Below are 15,655 nucleotides of genomic sequence, written 5' to 3' on the forward strand. Positions count from 1 at the left end.
AGTGGTGGACCATGTCTAGGCTCAGGGACCCTGGATGTGCCACTGCTGACCTGCAGCAGAACTAACAGCTCCCAGCACGGGTACCCAGTTAGAACCAGAGAGATCGTGTTATCTCCTATCTGGGGGGTAGGGTGGTAAGCAAACTCTTATCTTAAGAGGATGCGAGAAAGCTCACCAGATACATGTTGTAGATACATCAGAACCATCTTTGCAAGTTCACCAGACACACATCCCTGGCACCTCAGACCCATTAAAAAATGTCTTATTGGAGTATAGCATATATTCCGAAAAGTACACACATCCTAAGCGCAAAGCTTAAAGACTCAACCAAAAGAATATCACCATGTGACCCACGACCCAGGCCAGAAAACAGACAGCTATTAGCTCCCTGGAAGCCCCCTTGTGTTCCTGTCCAGTGACGACCACCCCTCTTCCCCAAAGTAGCCACACTGCTGATTTATATCATCATAGATTAGCGGTCCCTGTTTTTGAAATGTACATAACTTATTATATGGAATGTGCTTTTTCCTATTTAGTTTTTTTCCCTCAATATCTGAAATTCAACCCCGCTGATATCTATAGCAATAATTAATTACTTTTCACCATTATATGTGATACATTTTAAAGTATGTACCATAATGTGTTTATCTTGTTCTATTTTTGATAGACATTTGGGTTCTTTTCCAGGTCTAACTATTATGTAATGATCTCATGGGTGCTCTCGTCACTGTCTCTTGGTGCACGTACACTTCCTTGGATTTATACGCAGGAGCAGCATAGCTCCACCATAGAGGTTCCTGGGGTTTGGCTTGAGGAGATACTGCCAGTTTTCCAAAGTTGTTGTACCATGTTACTCTCCCACAAAAGTGCGGGGGATTTCTAGTTGTTTCACATCTTTGCAGACATTGGTGATATCCACTACTTTTTTTTTTTTTCATTTTAGCTATTATGGTTGACATCTTCTCATGGTTTTAATTTGCATTTCTCTGATGACTAATGGAATTGAGCATATTTTCATATGCATATTAGCAATATGGCTGTCCTCTTTTGTGAAATGCCCGTTCAATCTTTTGCCCACATTTTCATTAGATTGTCAGTTTTTTATTGATTCATAGAATTTCAGTTTATATTCTGGATAAGAGCTCTTTGATGAATATCTATCTATCGATCTCTCTATCTAGCTAGCTATCCATCCCTCCCTCCATCCATCCATCCATCAATCTCTTGTTTCATCTATATGCATCTATCTATCTATATGCTATTATTCCATTCTGTGTCTTATCCTTTCACTGAGTTATTGGTGTCTTTGGATGAATAGACATTTTTTATTTTAAAGAAATCCAATTTGTCAATTATTTTCTTGAAGATTAATAATATTTGTATCTGGTTTACTGTTTTCTTATCTTAAGGTCATGAATATATGCTTTTTTTATATTCTAGAAATTTGACTGCTTTAATTTTCACCTTTAGGTTAACAATCCATCTGGAAATGATATTTCTGTAAGGTGTGAAGTAGGAGTCAAAATTCAACTTTTTCAATTAATTGCTTCAGCACCATTTATTGAACAAACCATAATTTCCCCACTGCACTGCTGTTTATTTATTTAACATAATATTTATATACTAAATCAAGCAACCATATATATGTGGATATGTTTCTGGACTCTCTATTATGTGACACTGATTCATTTGTTTATCCTTGTATCAATAACTACACTTTTAATTATCATACATTTAGGATGTCTTGATATCTTGTAGAATAAGTCCTTCAACGTTGTTCTTCTTCAGGATTGTTCTGGCTATTTTTGGTCTTTTACATTTCCATATTAATTTTAGAGTCAGCTTGTCAATCTCAACAAACAACCTGTTGGGATTTTGACTGGGATTACATTGACTCTGTAAATCAGTTTGGGGAGAATTAATATCTTACCAATATCATTTTCATCCGTTTACTTTCAATATTTAATGACTTCTCGTACTGCAGATACATCTCTTATAAGTAGCATAAAATATTTTTCAGGTTGACAATCTTCGTATTTTAATTTAGATGCTTGAAAATCTATCCACTCCGTTTATATTTAATGTAATTACTGATATGTAATTACATTACATGTATATTTGAGTTCTAATCTGCCATTCTGCTCTTGGTTTTCTATTCTTCCCACTATTTATGCTCTTTCCCACCCCCACTTCTTCCCTTATTTTGGATTAATCAAGCATTTCTTATTTATCCATTCCCATAGTATTCTTAGGTATATATTACACTTTTTTTTTTTTTTAACCTTACTGGCCACACAAAAGATTAAACCAAACATCACTGACTGATTAGAGTTTAACATAAATAAGTACCTTTACCAATTCTCAGAGAACATGACAAATTTAGGGCACTTTAACTCCATTTATTCCCTCACATATGATGTATCTTTTTTCTTCATGTATGTTAATTGACAAATGACATTCTGTCATTTTACACGGTTAATATTATTTTAGAATTATCCATATACTTACCTTTTTCACTGTTTTTCATTCCTTCATGCATTTCTGATTTTACATCTAGGATCATATTTCTGCCACCTGAAGCACTCCTTATAGTGATTTCTTTAGTGTGCTTCTGTGAGGGCTGATTTTCTCAGTTTATGTTTTCTGGAAATGTCTATTTTTTTCATTCATATTTTATAAATATTCTTGCTTGGAATAGAATTCAAGCTTGGTTATTATTTTCTTGCTGTTTTTTAATGGTGTCATTACAGAATCTTTTGGATTCCATCTTTTCAGTGGAGAAGTCAGCCATCATACTCACTGTTGCTCTCTGAAGATAATGTGCCTTTTTTGCTCTTCGGGCTTTTAAGATTTTCTCTTTATCTTTGGTGATGTTGTAAATGGAATTGTTTCCTTAATTTCATTTTCAGACTGTTCATCGGTAGTGTTTAAGAGTACAACTGCTTTTTTGTGTTATTTTTTATCCTGCAACTTTGCTGAATTTGTTTACTAGCTCTAATAGTTGTGTGTGTGTGTGTGTGTGTGTGTGTGTGTATTCTTTAGGATTTTCTATACATAAGATAATGTCATCTGCAAATAAAGATAATTTTGCTTCTTCCTTTCCAATTGGGATGCCTTTTTTTTCTTGCCTATTTGCCCTGGTTAGAACTTCTACTACAGTGCTAAACAGAAGTGGTGAGAGCAGATATCCTTGTCTTGTTTCTGATGTTAGGGGAAAAGCTTTCAGTCTTTTACCGTTAAGTATGATGTTAGCTGTGGGTTTGTCATAGATGCCCTTTATCAGGTTGAGGAAATTTACTTCTATTCTTAGTTTGTTGAGTGTTTTTATAATGAATGGGTTTTGGATTTTGTCAAACACTTTTCTTGTATCAACTGAGATGATCATGCATTTTTTTTCTTCATTTTATTAATATGGTGTGTTACCTGGATTGATTTTCATTGCTGAACCACCCTTGCATTCTTGGGATAAATCCCACTTGGTCATGATATATAATCCTTTTAATATGCTGCTGGATTTAATTTGGTAGTATTTTATTGAGGTATCTTTATCTTTTTAGTTGTTTTTCTATGATATGCCTAATTGTGTTTTTCTTTGTACTTATCTTCCTTGGGATTTGTGATGTTTTTTATATTGCGGTTTGAAGTCTTTCATCATTTTTGGAAAATTCTTAGCTATTGTCTCTTCATATATTGCTTCTGCATCTTTTTCTCTTTCCCTTCCCTTTAGGTCTCAAATTACACATATAATAGACCTATTTCCCATTCCTCGTAGGTCTCTTACACCCTTTTATGCATTTTTATCCTTTATTCTCTCCATACTTCAGTCTAGTTTCTGCTAACTTATAGTTTCTTCCAGTTATCCACATCCTCTGGGTCTGAACTGCTGATAAACTCATCTACTGAGTTCTTAATTTCACCAATTGTAGTTTCTAGAACTCTAGAATTTCCATTTTATTCTATTTATAAATTTCTGTTCTTTTGTGAAATTTTCTAACTTGTCATGATTATTTAAAAATCTGGGGACTTCCCTGGTGGTCCAGTGGTTAAGACGCCACACTCCCAATGCAGGGGGCCCAGGTTTGATCCCTGGTCAGGTAATTAGATCCTGAATGCTGCAACTAAAAATCCCACATGCTGCAACTAAGACCCGGCACAGCCAAAAAAAAAAAAAAAAAATCTGTCTGACAGCTTCAGTATTTGCTTCATCTGTATTCTGTTCCTTTTGTTGGTCTTTTTTGTTCATTGTTTAGTCCTGTCTTTTGTTAGCTCTGATAATTTTTTTATTGAGCACTGAACATAGACATTATATATGAAAAATTAGAGAAAGTCTAGATGAGCCTTCAGCTTCTGGTGGGCAGATAGAGTAGGATTGAGCTGTTCCATGCCTGGGGAAGATCTGGTCTATTTCTCTTTGCCTTATGTAGAGAGTGTAGTTCTCTCAGAATCCCAGTGGAGAGTCTGGTGAGTTTACCTCTGTTCAGCCTCTTTGATGGAAACTGAACTCCAAATTTTATCCCCCAGGACAGTGAGACACCTGAAATCTCTGTCTCTTCAGCCCACTGCCTGCTGTTTCTTCCTGGACTTTCTTGGTCTGTAGAGCTCATGAATTGGCAAGTGCCTCCTGGGAATAAATCGTTCAGACCTTTACACTTTTTCCTCTCTGCTTCCCTTTACAAGATTTTGGTCCCTCAAGTCTTGGTTACCTCAGAAGCCTAAACTTCAAATTCTCCCTCCCTCACACCATAGGACTGTCAAAAATTCTGTTTAGCTTCTTTGCCTCATACAATCTGTCACCACTTGGCTTCTTACTCTGTCTGCCCAGGATTCTTACAAATTGGTAAATGCCCCGAAGGAAAACACTGTATAGGGTGTTGTGCTAGCTTCACCGAGCTTTTCTTCTCTTCAGAGGTTGTCCCCTGTTGTTTTGGCTGCCTTGATAGCTCTTTAATGGTATTTAGGTTTTCTAGTCATTCTCAGTGAGAGGTTTGTTTACTACAGGTTAGTCTGCTATTACTGCAAGCAGAAGTTCCCCAGAGCGATTCTGGACTGTGTATCCATAAACGTGAGAGGACTAACAAGGGTGAAGTGAGTGATGCCTTCAACCACAGAGAGTGCTTAGGGAAGCTCCCTTCACTTCCACCTCTGAGGAGACCCATCCTCAGGTCCTTATCGTATCTTACTCCCTGTCAGTCTCTCTGCCTGAAGTCTGTTTTCCAAAAAAGACCCTCAACCTTTTGGACTAGAATGATCAGTGTTACACTGAAAGTATAAATTAATAGCATGTGGTTATGTTTAAAAATATATAGTCCTTACCTATTAGAGATTTATTCTAAAACATTTAGAGATTAAATGATGAGTACCTAAAATTTCCTTTAAAGTAATCCAGCAGGGGTTTCCAGTAGGGAGAGGAGAAAAATTGCTATATGTTGATATTTGTTAAAGCTGCATGATGGGTACATTATGGTGGTCCATTATACTATTGTATGTCAGGGTGTTTGGATATTTCCATAATAAGAAAATTAGGCATGTAAAGAGAGTCACAACCATGAAAAAAATATACCTACCCCCCATAGAATAAAAAGCAGAATTTCTAGGCTATTGTACAAAGGTTCATATACCCTTTGCACCCCCTAGTCATGCTGTGTTCTCAGTCCTTTACAAATGCTGGTATATTTGCTTGTTATATTTCTGGCCTAATATTCTTTGAAAAAAATAATAAAAATAATTGTCGTTATTATTGTTAAGACAGTGAGTTTCAAAAGAGTTTGAAGGGGAATTTATAAGCTATTAGAGGTACAACAGAACCCCCTGAGGAGTTTTCCACACTGCCACATTCCATAAAGGTACAAATAAGCATTCCCCTGCCCCCAAGCCTCTATCATATTATAAAACCGCTGCCTTTGAAATCAGCATTAACCTTCACTGACTGTTTGATATGTGTAAAGCATTATGCTAAGTGCTTTACCTGGATTACTTCAGTTAATTCCCTAAGATTATTATTATGCATTATTCCCTTGCCAGGTGGGGAAACTGAGGTCTACAAAGTCTAAGTAGCTAGAAGCAGGTAATAGCTACCAAGTGGCAGCCTCGGGCATACTTAATTAATAGAACAGTGGTCCTCAAACTTTGAGTGGAGGGTTTGTTAAAACACATATTACTGAGCTTACTACCCACCAAGTTTCTGATTTAGTAGGTCTGGGTGGGGCCCAAGAATTTGCATTTTGGTAAATTTCCAGGGAATGCCGATGCTGTGTGTTCAGGGACCAGACTTTGAGAAGTGTTGTACTAGAGTATATCATTTTAGGGAAGCAGTAATGTGATTTGTTCCCCTTAGGCATGCAAGAGAACCTTGGTACTTCCTCTGGGTCCTGGGGAGACCGGGACTCTACTGAGGGCAGAACAGATGACCTGTGGTTTTGGGTTCTTTCACTAGTGGATTGGACCCCCTCTGGTAACTGCCATAGCCAGAAGGAGACTAGACTTGCCCCTTGGGCCTGAAACACATTCAGTCTTTCCTGTCGGCTGGTAAATGTGGCCCTTTTCACCTTGCAGCAGCACATTAGATGGTCTCTGTTTATGAGCTGTGTTGATAAGTTCCTTAGCACCTCTCCAGGCCACGGTGTTGGGCCCATCAGGTCCTTTCTTGGTGGGGCCTCGAGCGCGCTCACAGTAAACCGGTGGATCCTTCTCCTTTCCTGGCCCCTGCCAGTTCAGCCTAGTCTTCCATTCTGATTTTTCAGCTCCCAAAGCTGCACATTCTCGCTCGCTCTTCCCAGGGCATTTTCTGCAAGACTTACAATCTAGTAGGGGGACGCTTACATTCAACAGAGGTGTCATATTCAGAAGGGTGAATCAGGATAATGGCGATAGAGAGGTTTAGGGGCTCTGGGGCCCTACTGCCTAACAATGAAGGACCTGCCTGCCTTCTAATCCAGCTACTGTATTTTGGAGCTGGATGGTCTTATGGAAGTTACTTGACTACTTGGTGTGTCAGTTTCCTCATTTACAAAATAAAATAACTGTGATGTATGCCACAGTTGTTTGGAATATTAAATGACTTATTGCATGCAACGGTCTTAACAAGTTGTCTGGCACAGAATAAGAGCTTAATAAGCTACCGTGGAGAAGAGTTCCTTCTCATATACATAAAGGTCAACAAGAGCATGGAGAAATGACGTTTGGACTGGAACTTGCAATGACCAGTTATTAGGATTTGGACGAGAACAGTCTTGGTGGAAGGGACGGGATAAACAAAGGCACAAAAGTGGGATACAGGGATGGGTCTCTAGCAGAGATAAGATCCCTTGCCTGTTCTCGAGCCTCTTCTTCCTTTCTACCCACCACTCCTGCTGGGCTAGAAATTCAGAGAACGGTTCACCTTCCTTGGAATACTGGACCTCTACAACCCATGAAAACATCACAACTGGCTAGTCTTACCTGGGCTTCCTCACACCGTGTTTTGGGGTGCTTGCCCTTACTCATGGCTGGACTCACCCCTGCTTTGTGCACCATGCTGCAGAACGAGTCCTTCTGTTTTAGATCTTGTCATGTTCTATTATAATCATGGTTGTGTGTGGTGGGGTTTTGTCTCCCTGTTGAACTGATTTTTCTCCCTGTTTGCCGTGGAGATGTGCCCATCTTTATTTTCTCAGTGCTTGACTCATGGTGAGGGTACAGTGGATGTTGGCTGGATGTGTAAATGGACAATGAATGGGTAAGAAAATGAAGGAATAAGTGAATAAAATATTTTCCAACTAAATAATAGCCCAAGGCATAGTGAAAATACTATAACATAGAGCCTTTTACTCAAAATGTGGTCCAAGGACCAGTAGCATCTGCCTTTCCTGGATGCTTGTTAGAAATGCAGAATCTTTGACCTGCCGCAGACCTGCCGAATCAGAATCTGCCTTTTAACAAGACTCCTGGGTGATTCATGTGCACCTGGCACATTAAGATGACTGGTCTGGTGGTTAAGAGAGAAAGCTCTGGAGACTGGGTTCAAATTCTAGGTCTGCCTCTTACCCAGCTGTGTGGACTGGACTTGATCAAATCACTTACTCCCACTGGGCCTTAGTTTCCACATCTGTCAAATGGGCATAATGGTATAGCCACTTCTCAGTCTTGCTGTGACGATTCAATGTGTTAACAGATGTCAAGTGCCTTGGGTGACACCTGGCAGACTGTAAGGGCTCAAAAATATCAGTGATTATTTTTATTATTCATGTTCCTCTGACTGCCCATGAGGCAATGAGGGAAGGACTGAAACTCACTGAAGATCTAAACAGCCGCTGTGCCCTTGTGTTTCCTCTCCGCACCTGGGAGCTGGGTGGTGGAGGCCACTGGCCTCAGGGCTGTCCCTTCCTGTGCGGGGCTCCCTCTGAGGGGCACTGCTGACGTGCGTGGTGTGGCGCTGAGAGGAAGGCCGCTGAGCTCCAAGCGTGGAGCTTCCTGGAGATGAGGACACCAGCCAGACAGAGAGAACCACCCTTCCCTGGCGCTGAGTCACGCTATCTCTGTTCAGACAGGGATCAAGGCAGGTGGGAAGCTCTAGGAGCCTGGCTGAGGTGCCCCAGGCGCGGGATTGGGTGACTCATCCTGTAACATGACTCATCCGTATTACAAAAGGGCAGATCAAGAGCATTCAAATGCCACACAAGCCCAAATCTGTCCCCACAGACTGGGGAGGGGAGGGGGGGGTGTCAGGGGGAGATTTGCCCAGAGACACGTCTTGGAATCTTCAAAACAATTTGGCTCCACTTGTCATAGATCTCTTGTCACATACGTGCCCAAGGACAATGTCATCATCACCGTCGTCATCATTGATGTGGTTATAATTTGAAACAGACAGGAAAATTACCTCTCAGAATCAGAGAAAAGCTGTAGATAACTTACTTCAACTTAAAGAGGTAGAGATTAGTTAGCACCCAAAGATTGGGGATATGGACAGCATTAATTTTTTCTCAAAAGCTATGTAAAGAAAAAAAAAGCGAAGTTAGAGTAAAAAGCGACTCAACAGAGGAAGTACATTTATTTAGCAAACAAAGGAATAAGGATTTTATACCGATTAAGTGAACAAAGTTCTTCTCTTAACATATGAAAATTTAGGGATTGTGAAGGTAGGGAGGGATGAATACCCACACCCCCTCCCTCGTGGTGACAAAAAATCAGTCCGGGATTTCTGGTAGCAAATTGGCCTTAGAAAGACCTGTGACATTCAGCCTTCTAGGTTCATGCTAAAGACACAGTCTGAAATGAAAGATGTCTATATATAAAGAGAAAAATGTTTACTAAATTATTACTTATAATAAGGGCATGTTGAAGGCGTCTTTTTAGCCCAACTTTACAGGTTGGTTGTATCTATAAATATTAAACCTACTGGCCATGCAGCTATCAAAAAGGCCTTTGAAGAGTCCTCCACACCATAGAATATGCTATCGCTCAAATACTAGGTAAAATAATAATGCAGAAAACAAGATTTTTTTTTAAGCTTGAGGATCAAAGTTGCATTAATAACAACAACAAAAGCTTGCCCTACTTTGAAAAAAGAAATCAAAATGTGAAAGACTCAAATGAAACATTAAAAAGTGACTAGTTGTTATCGGGATCCAGTAAACATTTTTTCTACCTTGGGTAAATTTTCAAAATTTTCTATAATTAACATTATTTTTATACTATAAATATGTATATATATATAAATTAATGAATATATGTTCGTATATAACACATATGAATATATATATTATAAAAGCTGTATATAGCATCTGTAACAAATATAATATAATATAATATGCAGTAAACTGTAAGATTAAACTTGAAAGAAAGGGTCTTTATATCTAGTGCTTTATATTCATTCAAGTCTTGTTCTGTATCATATTCTCCTTTATATTTATTTGCAAATGCTGACCAAAGATTAGGTAATTTATAACTTGCGTCCAGAGGAAAACTATATGGGTGTGGATTATGCATTTTATTAATCTCTCTGGACTATCCATTTCTGCATAGAGAACTCTGGATTGGTTTCCCTGTTGCTGGCTAACCAGGTACCAGCTTTTACTTGTAGTAGTTACAGGTCTTTCAACTTCACAGTAGGTAAATCAGGTGGCACCTGAGTGCGTTATCCACTCTTTCATCCTCTCCCTCACCCCTTCAATAAATGCTAATGAATTGGGTTTTCCTGGGCCATAGAATATCAATGTCATGGCCAAGTTCACTGGAATCCCCAATCCAAACACAGTTGTGGAAACTCCACATCCACCTGCATGGAATAGGGTTCTGGCCCTACACCCCAAAATGTGAAAGAGTCTCCCACCCCCTATGCAATCTCCAGAAATCCATTTTATGAAAAGAAGGACATTGGCTGAACCAGATACCTCTCTCCTGATACATCAATCTGGTTAATCCTCTCATTGGGCTAGGCAGCAGGGACTTTGAAACAAACTCACCACTAACTGTAAGGCATAAAGTTCTTTCCAAGCCCTGATCCACCCTGCAAACAGCTGCCATATCCACTTTACAAAGGCCGTCTCTTCTCCTGCTGTCCCCTAACCAGGGCTCGACACACTGCAGCCTGGGGTCCAAATACAGCCAGCTGCCTGGGTTTGGTTTTGTTTTGTTTTACAGCCCTTGAGCTAAGAGTGACTTTTCTTTCTTTATTTTTAACACAATGGTTTTAAATACTTACATAAATAGGTACCTATTAGTCCTGAGTCTGCCTGTGGCCTCAATTTTGCCTAAAATATTTACTCTCTGGGTCTTTAAGGAAGCATTTCCTGAAGGTTTTCGTTGTTACCACTCCAGCCCAAGCTATTACTTCCTGTTGGAGCTACTGCCATGATCCTTAGTGGTATCTCTGCCCCACTTGCCCACCCCCCACCCCCCATTTCTTTCTGCACATAGCAGCCAGAATGCAAATCAGAGCACGATTTTCCCTTGCTTGGAGCCTTCCAACAGCTTCTCTTTGCTCTTAAATAAAAGTCCAAACTCCCTACCCTGCTCCCCAAGCCTGGAGCCCCTGCCTACCTCCACTGTGGTCACCAGCCATTCCATTTCCTCACTGGGTTCCAGCCACCTAACCTTGCCGACCTTTCTCACGTCGAGCCTTTGAACACAGCCCTAGAATATAAGCCTCACGGAGGTATGGACCTGGTCTTGGTGACATCATCCTCCCCAGAATGGTATCTGGCACATAATAAGTACTCAATAAATATTTATTGACTAAAGACCTTAAATCTTTTTTTTTTTTTTTTCTGGTCTGAGAACCATCTTCTCCCAAAATACTGTAGAAATTGTGGACAACGTATTTATCACCCTCTAGACATGAGCAGAGATTTTAGAAACTAAATCTTGTGCTAAGCATCCACCTTGGAAAGACCTTAAATCTTCAAAGCACCCCTGTAAAGCAGGATTTTATTTTTTTAAATCACCATTTTTCAGATGAATAAAAAGAGGTTCAGGAAGGAGGGAAAATCCAGTAAGTAGTAGAATTGGGATTAGGATTCAGGACTTTCTGACATCCCCCCACTGCCCCACTACATTAGGTTCCCTTCTTTCAAGCATTATGGCTGCCCAACTACATAGAACAAGTCACAGCACCTGGGAACACATGACCTTCTCCTAGAGGAAGTGTCTCCCTCCTTGGATCAGTTGTCTGCTCAACGTGCCCTGACCCTGGCTGCCTTGTGGTACTAAACAATTCAAATTGAAGTTTGCCTGTAATCCCCTAAAGCCAGTGTCTGGCTTTGGGCTGCGGAGCCTTGTTTTTATGCTGGAACATTCCCACGTAACTACTGCCTAGTAGAGGACTTAAAACACCGCCTGTCCTTCTTCTCCCCTCCCGACTAGGAAGCATGAGGCCAACCCTCTGATCAGAAGTCTGGGCTCCTGCTGCTTTTTGCCGATGCTCAGATGTCTCCCTATTTATGGTTAGAGTAGGGATTTGGGGGTGGGGATCTGAAACGTCACTGCAGCCTTGCTCTCCATGTGGAACATGACCCTTTTACTGGATTTCCATCATCAGCCATAGTGTTTCCCAAACTGTGGTCATGCTGTTGCTACTCTCCTGACTTGTGCTGTACTTACCTAATTAGCTCATTTTTTAAAAAACTTGTTATTTTGAAATAGTTACCAGAAAGTTGCAGGAGCTCTCATATACATTTCATGTAGATTCTCTGAATGATAACATTTTATTGCATTTGCTTTATTATTCTCTTTCATATATAAATGAAAGAAAAAATTTATATATGTATAAATTTTCTGAATTTTTATACATATATGTCTACACATATATGTATAGATATAATTTATGCATATGTATAATTTATACATATATATGTATAGATATAATTTCTTTTCTGAACTGTAGGAGAATACGTTGTAGACATGAGTATGTGTTTCTTAAAATGATGGACATTCTCACATAACCAGAATACAATTATCAAAAGTATGATGAACTATTCCAGGCTCATATTAGACTTTCCCAGTCCCAGCTCTGGACTCAGCCATTTCTCCAAGGAGCCCCGGGTTCTTTGAAAGTATGATGACATTTGAAAACTAAGTAGCTCATTGCTATGGGGATGTCATTGCTTCTAGGCCCTTTCAGTGAGCAGAGCTATAAAATATATGTATGATACCTACATGTATATGTATACAGGTATATGTATAAGTCCATATGCACACCCATACACATCTATATCTTATAAATCATGAGTGCAAGCCAATACCTTGAATTCCAATCCAGAACACAGGGTTCATGCTGATCTGGCCCCTTTCCACATTTATTTCTTCCTTCTCTGACTATGAGAAACCACGATTCCATTATCCACAACACATTTACTTATTTCATCAACCCTAGAGTACACAGACAGTGGTTTCAGAATCACTAATCTATATTACTGTGAAGAGCAAACCTACTAACTAGATTTCAATATTTGCGTAGTTATTTTCATCTGTATTGTGAGGGATATCATCCACATACTGTGTTTAGGTTATTTGGGCTCATTTCTTATTCTCCTTTCAGTATGGTCCATCTGATTCATTTGAAATAGAGTTAGCTCATTTGTCACTGTTCATATTCCACTTTAGGGTTTTTCCCTCCTCCTCGATGATTTTTTTTTTCATGTGAAACATTAACATCCTTCCAAATGTCACTACTCTACAAAAAGAGATCCTCTGAGGAGTATCCCTCCCCCATCCCTGCACCCACCCATCTAGTCTTTTCTGTCCTTTCTGATCCTTTTCCGCCCACCCCTGGAGATAACCAAGCTCATTAGTTTCTGGTTTATCCCTCCTGTATTTCTTTTTGCATAAATTAGGAGATGCAAGTACATCTTCTCAATCACCTTTCCTTTTTACACAAGAGGTAGCGTATTATAGATACTCTATGTACTTTGATTTTTTTCACTCAGCAATAATTCCTGGAAATCACTCCCTATCAGTTAGTAGAACCCATTCCCCTTATTTTTCACTGTGACATTGTTCTCTACTGTGTGTGGATGTCCCAGAGTTGATTCACCCGTCTTCTCTGTATGGGCATTTAAGTTGTTTCCAATGTTTGCAGTTGCAAACAATGCTGAGATGAATAAACTTGTGCATATCTTATTGTTGGAGCTATATCTCCAGGGTAAATTCCTAGAAGTGAAACTGCTGGGTCAAAAACTAAAGGCATGCTATTTTATTAAATACTGTCAAATTCCCACAAGGGTTGTACCAACCCACATTCCTACCAGCAATGTATGAGAGCGCCTCAGGCAGTTCACTTTTTAAAAACTTATGCAGACTTTGAAAATAAATATATGTTATCACTAACATTATTGAACTAAATCACTGTTCAAAAAAAGACGATAATCTGGGAAATAAATGCAGTGTCAACAAAAGGTAAAATGTAGTATATTATAGCAGTGACAGTGGACTGACTGCCTAGGCTGCATGCCTGGGGCCCCGTAACTATGTTAAAAAGGGAAATCAGCAAATGCTCAAGCAATGCTGATGATCAGCTAGTGTCAAGGTGAGACTTCTTAGTAACATAAGCAGGAGGTTTAAAGGGGGGATGAAAGGGCAGGAACACTGTCTCTGTGATCCAGGGTTGGTTAGTGCTTGGTCAAGGTACCTTGTAGAATCTGACACATTCTACTCACTTTGCATTTGTGATATTCCAGTCTGTGGACACCGGACCAAACTTTCAGAAGGCTCGTCACCATCTGCCTGGCCTGTATCTTAGCCACCTCTCTGTCTGCTCCCCATACATCACTAGATTTTCATGTGACTGGAATCTCATCATAGCCGCTGACTGAAGGTTTGCCCAAGAGCTTACCTTGTCCTAGGCTCCTGTGCACCATATTTAGTTAATCTTCCCAATAAGCCAACCATTTGCCAAGGTCTCACAAAGATGAAGCAAGGCAAAGCAGGGGTGGAAATCCTGGGGATGTTCCCATACTTATTTTTTTCCAGGTCCAAACCACCCCCCATCCCCCCAAAATGACTTTTCTCTCTCAGTCAGGATCCTTCAGCTATAAGCCCAGAAACAAGCATGCATTTGACACTTTTGGTCTTTTTCTAAAACTGCCCAATGGCTGGTGACTGGAGGGGACCATTTCCAAGCTTGATACCTGTGCCGTGGAGTCCAGAGTCTGAGGCTTTGTTGTATTGGCCAGAGGAGGGAAAAAAACATTTAAAAAGATGTTTTCATGAAGAGATGAAGAAGTAGGCATACACTGGTCTACTTCCAAATCGGCAACAAATAAAGGGTCTCGTTTATTTATTTTTTAACCTGGTGCAGACTCTTATTTATCCAGAAAACGCATTTACTTTGCTTCTTTTATTTCCCCCTTGAGACGGGCTCCCAAGGCCAGGGAATGAAAGGGGCCGCAAGCCGTAAGCCATGGGTAAGCTGGCCTGCCATTCAGTATCTTTTCTTATACAACATTTATTTGTAAACTAATCAATAAACTTTTCTTATTTTGTGTGCTCCTTTGGAACTCTTAGCAGCTGCCTGCTGAACCATGAAGAAACTTAAAATAGCGATGATCTCCCTTCCACGCTGCCTCTTTCCCCCCATAGAACCCACAAGCCAATCTGTGGTGTTTATACTCAAGGCCCTTATGAAGCTAATCTGTATGGAAATAAAGGATAGAAATATTCAGATTGAGTTTTACTAAGTGAACCTGAGGTTTTTCTGTTCAGCAAAATCGGCCAGGTAAATGCGTTTCTGATACAGAATAAATCACTCGTATGAAGACCTATATTTCCCTTTTGCCATTTTGCTTAGAAGTGAAGAATTCACAGCTTTCTGCATGGACTGTGGAAAGCCCAAGTCCCTCCCCCCGAGGCTGTTCCCTGAGCTGGACTCATTTTCCTCTTAGGGTCTGAGGGTCCTGTTCTCCCAGCCTGGGGCTCAAGCTGCCAGGGCTCTTCATAAATTGCCGAGGAAGAGAGAAGACAGACAAGGGCCAGGGATACACTGACAGAGCGCTTTACCAGCCAGACCCCGGGTCCTCAGTCGGGGAATCTTGAACGTGAAAAGGACAGTCTCTGGCTTTGACTAATAGGATGTGGTCGCACAATTATTGTTGTAAATGTGCAGAGGTGCCGTAGGGGAACATAGGAGGGGATACCCACCAGCAAGGCCTGTGGCCAGGCCAACCTTTCTGAAGCACTTGAT

Source organism: Eubalaena glacialis, chromosome 18 (assembly GCF_028564815.1).
Source record: "Eubalaena glacialis isolate mEubGla1 chromosome 18, mEubGla1.1.hap2.+ XY, whole genome shotgun sequence".
Classification (NCBI taxonomy): domain Eukaryota; kingdom Metazoa; phylum Chordata; class Mammalia; order Artiodactyla; family Balaenidae; genus Eubalaena; species Eubalaena glacialis.